Source organism: Carassius auratus, chromosome 20 (genome assembly GCF_003368295.1).
Source record: "Carassius auratus strain Wakin chromosome 20, ASM336829v1, whole genome shotgun sequence".
NCBI classification, from domain to species: domain Eukaryota; kingdom Metazoa; phylum Chordata; class Actinopteri; order Cypriniformes; family Cyprinidae; genus Carassius; species Carassius auratus.
Window position 1 is genome coordinate 28,327,921 of NC_039262.1, and position 12,656 is coordinate 28,340,576.

Below are 12,656 nucleotides of genomic sequence, written 5' to 3' on the forward strand. Positions count from 1 at the left end.
GGAAATCCTCACATATACCATTTTTCTCTAAGAAGGAATATAATTGTGAGGATACCACCTTTTCTAGTATCTTGGACAGAAAAGGGAGATTCGAGATTGGTCTTTAATTAACTAGTTCTTTGGGGTCAAGTTGTGGTTTTTTTGATGAGAGGCTTAATAACAGCCAGTTTGAAGGTTTTGGGTACATAGCATGCATCGCTTGCTTGGTTCAAGATGGCGGCGGCGATGTGAGTTTTTGGTGCAGACTGTCTGCTAATTATGGAATTATTTGCTTGCAACTAATTTTGCGATAAGTATTTACTGAATTTGAAAGCCTATAAACAAATAGCTCATTATTGATTTATGCAAACTCTACGATGGAGCAGTCAGCTTTGATCTATGCAAGTACAACAATGGAGCAGTCCACGTCAAACAAATTCCTCTTGGATGCACTGCAACAACTAAAGTCTGAAATGGTTTCCCATTTTGATGTAAAGTTGGACAATCTACAGATGAAATTCGACACAATAAAGCTTTCCCTATCAAACCTGGGAGAACATAAATCGGAGCTTGAACAAAGAGTCGGTGGAAACGAGGATAATATATCTGAATCATAACAGGCTTTATAACCTGCGCTTTATTCATGTTCCCGAGGAATCGGAGGGCAAGGACATATGTGGATTTATTTCCAGTCTGATCCAGCAGTTATTCGGGAAAGAAAGCTTTACTACTCCCCCAGTTATAGAGAGGGCTCACCGCTCTCCAATGCATCGGACCAAGGATAGTGCTAGGCCAAGGGTGATTTTGGAGAAGTGTCTCAGTCTCCTTGATAGGCACAAAATCCTCAGACTTGCCCGGGAAAAAAAAAAAACTTGAGTATAATGGTGATTGTATCCATATATTAAAAACTCCAGCAATGAACTGTTTTCTTCAGGGTGCTATAAAACGCTGACTGACTTTACTTATTGACTTTATTTGAGGGAACTTGCTGCAAAATGGTGTAATTTGTAAAATGGTGTAATTTGTAATTGCTTGTAGATCTTTTTTTTTAATTGAATAGATGAGACATGACATCACTTTAATTATCACCTTGCTTTATGCAAATTGTGTTTTATAAGCCCTTGCTGATAAAAAGTTGAAGCATATTCTCCTTATTTGTATGGTGAGATTAATTTATTTTTATAATGTTACCAGAATGGGCTCTCTTTTGTTTTGCTCATATTGGGAATTTAAGAAGTAAATGATGTAAATACAAAATTCAGTATATATTGGCAGATAGTCGGTTTCCCTTTTCCCTTTTTTATTTTTTATTTTCAATGTTCTGGACCAGGCAGTTTGTGCTTGTTTGTGTGTGCTTAGAGAAACGAGTGTGGATGTGTGTGTAGCTTTAGTGACCATTCAGTTATCTTTTGTATCTGGAAAATAAGGTTACCTCGTCTACCACCTAAAATAATCAAGGTAAGACAAGTTAAAAATATGAATAATGATGCATTTATTCAAGATTTGTTATGTATTAACTGGAACAGGATGGAATTAATTCCTTATGTTGATGATGCCTGGAATTTCTATTATACTGAGGCTAAAAGTTATAGATAAACATGCTCCATGGGCATCTGCCATGAAGGGCAGACATGGATTGCTGGTGATTTAATATATCTATTTAAGCAAAGGGATAAGGCTTGGGAAAAATACCATTTAACAAAAGATTGTCACGGTTGGTAAACCGTGATCTCGGGGTGTTTACACTTTGTGGTGAATTCTGTGTGTTCTGCGTCTGCACTGATTAGTTGTGGGCGTCTCCTTTAATTGTATCAGCAACAGCTGCCACTCATTACTCATCTCCTATATAATGGCTTGTCTCACGTCTTGTGTTTGTGAGATCGTTGTTTAATGTTTGATGTGGTTACCCTGTTCGTCTGGCTCTCAGTGTTGTTTGCGTTTGGATGTCTGTAGTGATGGTAAAATGAGGCTTCCTGAACCACTGAGACCTCGCAGCCCATTGCTTCACCAAAAGGTTCATTACTTGAAGCTTCATTCATTATTGCTCACTAGTGACACCTAGCTACTGTGCAAAGAAATAGCAGACCAATAAAAGCATACTGAATCAATGACCTGAGCAGACATTTGTCCATTGCCTGGGTATCAAATAAAATATGTTTCTCTGTCTGAATTTACTTGTGCAGAGACAACTGTCACACACAGTTCATTCATTATTCATAAATTGTTTGGATAGTGACAGTAGGAACAACAAAAGTGAGACTGTGTTGAGTGTAGTTCTTATGGTGGAGGGAGTGTAATAACGCAAATTACAACAGAAAAGTGTGGGATGGGAAAGGTTAAGAATTGTTTCTGGTGTGTTTTGTGAAGTAAACTGTTACTAGTTTTAGTGCAGTGTTGTGCTCATGGGACTATGGATTTAAAGGAACAAACTGCAACACTGGGTGGGTGAAGGAAGGATCACACATTATTTTTATTGAGGAACATATTTTGTTCAAGTGTGTTGGGGCTTAGACGATTCCTCCTTTTGGACAGAACCTCTCCAGCCTTGGAAAAGGTCCTTTCGCATGGAACAGAGGATACGGGGGAACATAAAAATGTCAGTGTCAGCTGGTATAAATGAGGATACAGATGTTTATGTTGAGCCCAATATACTAGTGGATCCTCAGATCTTGTCTTCCGATTCACTTCGGATAAATATTGATTTGATTTGATTGCTAAAGATTGTTAGTAGTCTGTGCATGCTCGTGCAGTGCTCGATGATGCCTGAGCATGGAGGAGGTGTTATTGTTGTATGTCAGCTTCTTTAGGCAAAGCAAGCATTTCACCTAGAAACATAAATGAATAGACATGAAATATAATACAGCCTTATAGTGAGTATTATTATTAGATCAAGACAGTAAAACAATAATAATACACATACCTTATTGTGACCAACCATTTAAAAAACTCCCAGACAGAGGAGGATTTCCTCTTTCTTGCTGGCTCCATTACAAGGAAAAAGGAAGAGGTCACAAAAAGCGAACAAATCCAAAAGGACAATCCAAATCAAAAAGCAGTCCAGTCTAAATCCAAAAAACCAAAGCAATCCAAAAAATCTTATCTAATTAATATAACAATACTATAATATAACTACTTTAATTAATAATAACAATATACTATAGCTAATATAACCTGATATAATCTAATAATCCTAACACATATATGACACAATAGCGGTGACGACACAACTATCTAACTCTAACTCTGACTCGCTGACTCTACTACAACTGATTCATCTACTCCTGACAACACCCACAAGGTGGCGTGAGTTTCGAACCCCCTTTATCCGGAACCGACACTCCACACAAACCGAGGCCTCGTTTGTCATCAGTCACGTGATGTCCATGTCAACAACACAAGCCTCGAATCGCAGCTTCGTCTGGCACACCCCTTTTTTCTCGACGCAAGCTCCGACGCCTCGGTTCAAATGTCACATCAGTAGATGTCTGTGTTTCCCCAGAACCTCATCCACTCTTCGCACGTTCACTCAGCCACAGACACTTACCTTCAGCTCTATTCCCCGCAGTTCCTGTGCCATCCTCTCCTACGGCCACACGCCGTCATCATCCGGATTCCTCACCTCTTCACCATCCCCTCGGAGTGTCGCTGTCTCATTGTCATTGTTTGTTTATGTACTCATTCTCTATCTTCTCATTAAATTAGTAAACTTGCAATTGCTTCCAGACTGTCCAATCTGGCAGATTGGATTGAATATAAGCGATTAAGAAATGTATGTACTGTTAAAAAAAGAAATGCCAAATCTGACTATTATAAAAAATCACTATTAAATGATTTTACAAATACAAAACATTTTTGGAAAAAACTTAATTGCCTGTTGAATAAATCTTATAAGAATAAATAACAATATAAGTGATCCAACTTCTGTGGCTGACGCCTTTAATCAGCACTTTTCTTCTGTTTGTAATTTACGTCCACCTGATTTTTGTTACTCCAACTCTGTAAATAGTAATGTAGCAAACAGTTCTTTCTCATTTACCACAATTCTTCCTACTAAGGTACAGCAGGCAATCTCCGAAATTAAATCTGGAAGTGGTGTTGGTATAGATGGTCTGGAGATAAAGTTTATTAAGATTGCCTCTCATGTTTCTAGCATTTCCATTATGTGATCTATTTAATTAATCTATGTCTACTTGTAAAGTCCCAGTCATGTGGAAGTGTGCTAGAGTAACAGCTTTATACAGAAGTTCAACGCCAGTTAAACCCATCAGCTCACATCCACATAAATACACACACCTCAGTCACTCTCATGGTTGGATCTCGTGACTACTCTGCGGATCATTCCTCTGTAAAGGTACTAGTATTGACTCCTGTTAAAACTTACCTCTTGTGCTTATCTTCTCTCCAAGTGATCCTCCATCTCCTTCCTGTGGCTCCAGCTATTCTTCTGTACTACCATACTCTGATCCTCCATTACTCACCATCATGAGGTGTGTGCTCCGAACCGGGAAATCTGGTCATCCCATCCAGCAAGAATACCTCCAGATTTCAAGTTCTCTCATTCTCCATCCAGCTGCAACTCTCCCTCTGTTAAAGGGATAGTTGACTCTCAGATTAAATTTTGATATGTTTTAGCTTACCTCAAGGACATCCAAGATGTAGGTTTCTTTGTTTCCTCAGTATTTCCCATTTTGATATTTTTAGGTCCAACCGTTCTTGTCTGTGTCTCACATAATGGAGGTCTATGGTCACCACCTCAAAGAGCATGCACAGAGGAGTCAAAATTAAACAATTCCCCATCGTAAGTACACACTGATGACCTAAGACACGAAACGAACGGTTTGTGTTAGAAAACGAACAGTATTTATATCGTTTTTACCTCTTGTACACAACCACGTCCAACTGATCTGAGTGCACGAGTGCTTCCCGATGTGACGTGCGCGCACGCTCTGGCTTTAGTCTCCGCAAGCGCGGAAAGCCCCGGATGTGCTCTCTCACGCGTGTACATCACTCATTGTTTTTATTTATTATTTTTTTTTATCACTCATTGTTTACCACATGCTACGCCACCAATCTGCACTGTAATATAATGCAGTAATTGTAATTAGTTTATAATGCACCCTGTAATCGTTGCGATTATAATAAAAATACAACACATTACTCACTCTATTGACAGCGTGTCATTGGGTCCCTCTGGCATTGGACGTCGCCTCCAGTTTATACGTGGCAAACTAAAAACAACGTGCAAAACACTGGGTCTCAACAGTGGAGAAAACTCAGGATCTTCAGTCAGGCAGGTGTGTGATGCGATACTGTCAATGTCCTCGTCGTCGTCTTGTAGTTGTTCCATTCGTGACATATGCTCTCCACTTCTGTTGGCATCTCACAACACTTGCTACTAAAACACCACCAGTTTTGAAGAGATCTCTGTCTCTGAGGCTGAGGCGCACACATCACATCGGGAAGCACTCGTGTACTCAGATCAGTTGGACGTGGTTGTGTGGAAGAGGTAAAAACGATATAAATACTGTTCGTTTTCTTACACAAACCGCTCGTTTCGTGTCTTAGGTCATCAGTGTGTACTTACGATGGGGAATTGTTTAATTTTGACTCCTCTGTGCATGCTCTTTGAGGTGGTGACCATAGACCTCCATTATGTGAGACACAGACAAGAACGGTTGGACCTAAAAATATCAAAATGGGAAATGCTGAGGAAACAGAGAAACCTACATGTTGGATGTCCTTGAGGTAAGCTAAAACATATCAAAATTTAATCTGAGAGTCAACTATCCCTTTAATACTTACTGGTTTCAAATATAATCCTACATACCACTAATCCCCTGCCTTCAGTCTGATTACAATAATCCAGCACACAACCATTATTTTAACCAGGCTTCATCTGAGGTAAAATTATACAGAATTACAGAGTTTATTTTTGTAACATCTGTGTAGTATTTTATTAACGTTCTGTTGCACTTAACTTCAATGTGTATATTGAAATATTACACTTCAATGACACCTTATTTTTATTGAGCTAGTCAACATATACAACAGATAAAGAGCAGTCATCATTTCTAGTGGTGGAGATGGAAAAATGTGTGTTCACAATTTGATGCATTCTACCTGAGTTCGAATCGTTTTTCTTTCTCCCTTTTCAAGTCACATCAGAAAATCATTTATTTAAAATAAAAATTAAGGACATAATCAAGAAGTTGTGAGGGGTTCTTTATTGTTCCAATAAGTTGGTATCCATTTAATAATTTGAATTAAAATTATAATTTACACTAAGTTATTGCTGCATACTGTTTTATAATGTACTACAATACTGAGGTGCAGATAATTGCAATTATTTGCAATAAGTAGTATAATTAGGAGAAAATCCTACTATTTTAGCACAATGTAAATAGAATCTATCTTTCTTATTTTAATCTTTCATCTGCTATGGTTCTTATTTATTGATTAACTCTAACTCATGGTGCCTCAAAAAAAAAAAAAAAAAAAAAATAACAGTGATCTTTTTTTATTTTATTTCAGTAAGTTTACTTGTGATACAGAAAAAGGAGAATGATATTTAATAACTTCTTATTGACCTAGTTTACCAACCCTTGCCTAATAACACACAAAACCAGCACTGTACATTAATAAAAGAAAGTCAAGTTTAACCAACCTTACATTTACTGGTATTTCATTATTTGTAATGGTCTTCCATAATCATTTGCAATTGGTTTGTAATAGGTGTAATTATACATGTTTTTGATTGAGTTTTCGTTTTGTTTACACCATTTTGTCAGCAGATGGCGCCAGCCTGTGGGGTTTTCAGCACTTAGAAACAGTGAATCATTTTGCAAAGCAATGAGCGCTACTAAGCCTTGTTTCTCCCATCACTCATTTCACCAGTTTTGATGTAGTTTGGGAAAGAGAATTTGTTTTGCTATTAGTGTTTGATATTCTGGAATATATTATTTAGCATTAGTGTTTAAATATATAAATAACTTAATTTTACGGTGGCCCCTGGCTTGGCCCTGGTGGTTGGCAGTCTTTGCTCAATGGTTAAATCTCTCTCTACTGGAATCACCCCTATAATGCAAAGGCTGTCCAGCTGTTTGAATTCCTCCATGATGATTCACAAACAATATTCTGAAATAAACATACCATTTTTGAATGCAATTCAGCAATTTTTGAAGGGGAAATTGTATTGGTAAGGATAAGTATACACAAAGGAAAGCCTCACTACTATTACTGTAGCAGGGAGGCCATGCCAAAATAGACTACTTCAATCTGTTGTCCATTGTAGACATTACTATCCTTCAAGCAGGTAACATTATTATTGTTAACATAGCGGACCCATCGGAAAATACCTTGGCATCATTTCTATTAAAAAGAAAGAAAAAAAAATACTTCATCAGATGTTTAAGTGTATAAAATAGCCTTGACAGCCAAGTTCCACAACTATTGACTTTGATCTCTCTCACCGGACTTGTGTTTGTGTGTGTGTGTGTATATATATGTGAAGCAGGGTTGCCAGGTCCCCCCCCCCCCCAAAAAAAAATTGCTTTCTTAAATCTAGCCAAATTGCATTTTAAGGTGGGTTTTCCAGTTCAAAGCACATTCCAGGGGATAAATATCATGTTACTGGGGTCACTTCAACCAATGAACATAAAAAGCAACCTGTGAAATCAGAGTTAGTAACCCATTTGGCAAAACTGAGGTGATATAAAAGAGGAAAGCAGGCATTTGATTTTAAATGATGATTTTGCAGGAGTAATGAACACCTGCTGTTATTGAGAATTACAGAGGATCAGATGTTGATGTTTTATTGGTTAAAATCAGTGGAGATCAGTGTTTGCTTTAGTTGGACTCTGTGTGTTAGCTCTTTAACAATGCACGTAGTGCTGTGAAGCAGGAGATCAGATAGTCATCAGCAGCTGGCCTGATTACAATCAAAATAATTTTTTACAAGTATGTGTTTAAAGGGGGGGTGAAATGCTCGTTTTCACTCAGTATCCTGTTAATCTTGAGTACCTATAGAGTAGTACTGCATCCTTCATAACTCCAAAAAGTCTTTAGTTTTATTATATTCATAAGAGAAAGATAGTCTGTACCGTTTTTTCCCGGAAAAACACGACTGGCTGGAGGCGTGACGTGTGGGCGGAGCTAAAGAATCACGAGCGCCAGTAGGCTTTTGTGTTGAGAGCGTCTGGAAGCTGTGACATTACCTTGAGGGAAAAACATCCAAAACCAACCATGGCTAACAGTCAGATTCAGCGTATATTTATGATCCAGAATCAGATCAAGAGGCTGAAATTGAACGAGAGCAGCAGCAGCAACGACTCGCTCCGAGCGGGGCTCGAACCCAGGTCTCCGGCATGGGAGTCAGTGGCAGTTCTTGTGTTTCTCTTTTCTTTAGTGATTCTGCTTGATAGCACTTTATTTCACAGTCCTGTTCCTCATGTACATACTATGTACTTATTATAGTAATTTCAATAACTATGTAATAACTAGGTACTAACCCTGAACCTACCCCTAAACCTAACCATACCCCATGTAGTTACCTTGTATTACCAGAAGTTTCTTAGATAAATACACTGTAAGTAAACTATAACTACATGTAAGTACACGTACTGTAAAATAAAGTGCAACCTTCTGCTTGTTAACAGCAGCTGTTCATCACTATATATATACAGAGTTACATGCCTGTATATATATATACATATATATATATATATATATATATATATATATATATATATATATATATATACACACACGCACATACATGCCTGTAACTGTAACTCTGTGAAACAGGTTGAGAAGGCGATGAAACAGACACCCGCTTCCCATCATAACTCTGTCAAACGTCAGATCATTAAATAATAAACTGGATGAGATCACAACACGCCTCCGGTTTGTTGAGGATTTTAGGAGGAGTATTTTGCTTTGTTTCACAGAGACGTGGCTTCATGAGGACAGCACATGCATTGACATGGAGCGATTTACCGTTATAAGAGCAGATCGTGATAAGGTGTCTTCTCAAAAATCCATCGGGGGAGGACTCTGCATGTTTATTGATAGCACCTGGGCATCACAATTTAAAGTGTTCAAGAGAGTGTGCACTAGAGAATATGAACTGCTGTCTGTATCTATCAGGCCATTTTACCTTCCGTGGGAGTTCAGTCAAATCACCTTCATCCTTGTCTATGTTCCAGGGCCTAATAATAAAGAAGCTGTGGAAATGATAACTTAAAGCTTCAATGCTGCTCTCTCCCGATCAGCAGATCAGACGATTTTTATTTTGGGGGATTTCAACACATGTCAGCTGTCACCTCATCTACCCACTCTGCAGCAGTATGTCACCACGCCCACTCGCTTTACTCGCATACTGGACCAATGCTTCGGTAACATGCCAGACGCATATAAAGCAGTGAGTCGTCCTCCTCTTGGTAAGTCAGATCATAATGTCATTCATCTCCTTCCAATATACAGACAGAAAGTAAGGCGTGAAAAACCACTCCTGAACTGTACGTCAATGGACTGAGGATGGAGAGGAGGAGCTCGAAGATTGTTTTGACTCTACGGATTGGCGCATGTTTTTTGACACATGATCTGATTATCACGAATTAACAGACACAATCACATGCTATATTAAGTTTTGTGAAGAGACTGTTATCTCCTCTAAGAAAGTTGAGGTGTTTTGTAAAAACAAGCCATGGCTCTCAAAGGATCTTAAAACGTGTCTGAATGAGAAAAGGGCTGCATTTTTGAGAGGAGAAAATGATTTAGTAAAGGAGAAAGAGAATGAATTTAAACGTAAGGTTTTTACAGCAAAAATAGATTTTAAGAATAAGGTTGAACAAAGATTGTGTACAGATAATACAAAACAAGCATGGGAGGGATTAAGTGTAAACGTGGCAGATTGTGGTAAATTTTTTAATAATTTAAACATCTTCTATGGAAGATATGATGTGAGAGACCCAAAAATAGGCTGTAGTATTATCTGTGATCAGATTGGTAGCTATGAACATATACAGCTTTCTGAAGAAGAAGTAGCCATGAGTCTCTCTAAGATTGGATCAAACAAAGCCCCTGGGCCTGATGGCCTCCAAGGAAGGGTGTTAAAGGTATGTTCTCAGCAGCTTAAAGGGGTTCTCACTCAGCTGTTTCAAACTTTGCTGAATTGTGGTGTTTTTCCAAATTCATGGAAGAAATCCACAATGATACCTGTGCCTAAAGTCTCTAGGGCTATAGCCCTTGGAGACTTTAGACCAGTGGCACTCACTCCACTCTTAGCTAAGTGTATGGAGAGAGTGGTCAGTACTCATCTTATGTCTTCTGTTGGGAATCAACTTGACCCCCTTCAATTTGCCTATAGGTCACACAGGGGCACAGAGGATGCAACTCTTACTCTTGTAAATCAAATAGCTAAACATTTGCAACAACCAAAGTCACTTGCTTGGGTTCTTTTTATTGATTTTACTTCTGCTTTTAATACTATGCAAACTGACATTCTTTTAGAACAACTTCATAGGATGAATTTGAATGGTGGGTTCATTCACTGGATTAGAAGTTTCTTAACTGACCGCGCTCAGAGAGTCTTAATGAATGGGGTCTACTCAGATGAGCTTGTTATAAATACTGGAGCACCACAAGGCTGTGTGTTGTCACCTTTGTTGTTTTCAATTTATATAAATGATATGACTGTGCACAGCACCAATGTTAGTCTACTTAAATATTCTGATGACATGGCCTTGGTAGGACTTCTCACAGAAAATAATGCAGCAGATGAGGAAGCTTATCTTAGTCAAGTCACTTTATTGCAGGATTGGTGTCAGACTGTTAAATTGGAAATTAGCGTGACTAAAACAAAAGAACTTATAATACAAACGAAACCAAGAGGGGCCAGTAACATCAACCCTGTTGTACTTAACAGCCAGCCTGTGGAAGTAGTTGAAAATTTTAAGTACCTGGGTACAATCATTGATCGCACTTTAAGTTTTAATGTTAACTCAGAGAGTATTTTTAAGAGAGCTAATCAGCGATTGTTTTTAATTAGAAAACTGAGGAGTTTCAGGTCAGTCAGCATATTCTTGAGAATGGCATATAGGGGCCTTGTAGAAAGTATTTTACAGTTTAACATAACAGCTTGGTATGGTAACCTGAATGTGAAAGATAAAAACAAGCTTTCTAAAATTGTTAATACGGCAGGGAAGGTGATTGGCAAGTCACAAAGGCAGCTTGGGGATGTATTTGATAAGGTGGTACTCAGGAAGGCCCGACAGATATCAACAGACACCCTACACCCACTAAACTCAGAATTGCTTCCACCTGGCCGTAGATTCAGGGTCCTACGGGCGAGCCGGAACATCTTAAGAGATCTTTTATTCCCCATGCCATACAGGAACTTAATCTAAACTGAAATTGTTTTAAAAATGTGTTTATTGTAGACCGAAACTTATCTTATTTTAATCAGCTGCGCTGCTTTCCATTTTCTGTTGTTGTATGTTTATGGTGGTAGTATTGTATTCTTAACTGTGTGTATTTTAATGTAAGTTTAAATGTGGTGTCATTGATGTATTTCTGTTCGGAGAAGTCAAAGACAAAATCTTCCACTAAGGTGGACAATAAAGTCTAATGAATGAATGAATGGATCATAAACATTCCCTCCGAAAGTATAACTCCTCACTGGCTCACTCAATCTGAAATGGTTCTTCACATGACTTCCCTACGAAATCGTGAAGTGTTAAATGCAGAGCTTGAATTCTGAGTATGGGTCACCATACTTGGCTATATGTCACTTCACTTTAAAAGATCTTCACTGAAGATGAAATCAAAGATCAAATACTTCCCTAACTTTTATAACCACTATTATTTTATTCTTTACTCTGCTTCTGCTATGAAGTCCCCAATCTGAGTAGAGCTATATAGTAAGAAATTAATTTTTTCCATACCACAGAAATGAACATTTCTCAGATTTAATAAACAAATTACACTGTGCTCATTGCCCAACGGGTTTAAAATTAGTTATAATTATCTTAATTATTAAATATAAATATTACATATATTAAATATAATATAAATTAATTCATATTTTAGAAGCTAATTTGCAACAATGTGTAATTATATATGAGCATGAAGAACCAAAGGAGTATAGCAGTGTTGTTCAGTGCCTCTGATTCTTCACACTTCACCCCTGGTTTAGAGAGAGCATGCCTGAAGCTAAAAAATAATAAAAAATAAAACACTTTGATCATATGTCTGGAGTATTTGTCTGAGTAGAACAGTTCCACTATTCTCTTCCTTGAAATCCCTTTTCCTCCAAATCCTTTCAGATTATTACTGGAAAGTCACAAATAAAGAGCCACTGTTTTATTTCAAACATCAAAGACTTAGAAGCTCTTTTTCTGGATGACCATGTCTTACAGTAATTCTGTTGTTAAATGTATATCCATGAGTGGTTTTCTTCCCCTATAATATATAGGAATATATAAGAAGAAGAATTTAGTTATAAGAATACATGCGTTTATGAACACATTATTTGCTTTGTAATCTCTTCAAATATAAGTATACACAGATATGAAAGAAATGAATCTGACTTTAAAATCTGAAACCTGTGTTGAATTCAAATGAGTCTGGACTTTTTTGTTTTGCAGTTGGACCTTTTTCACAGCTGTGCGAGGGAAATT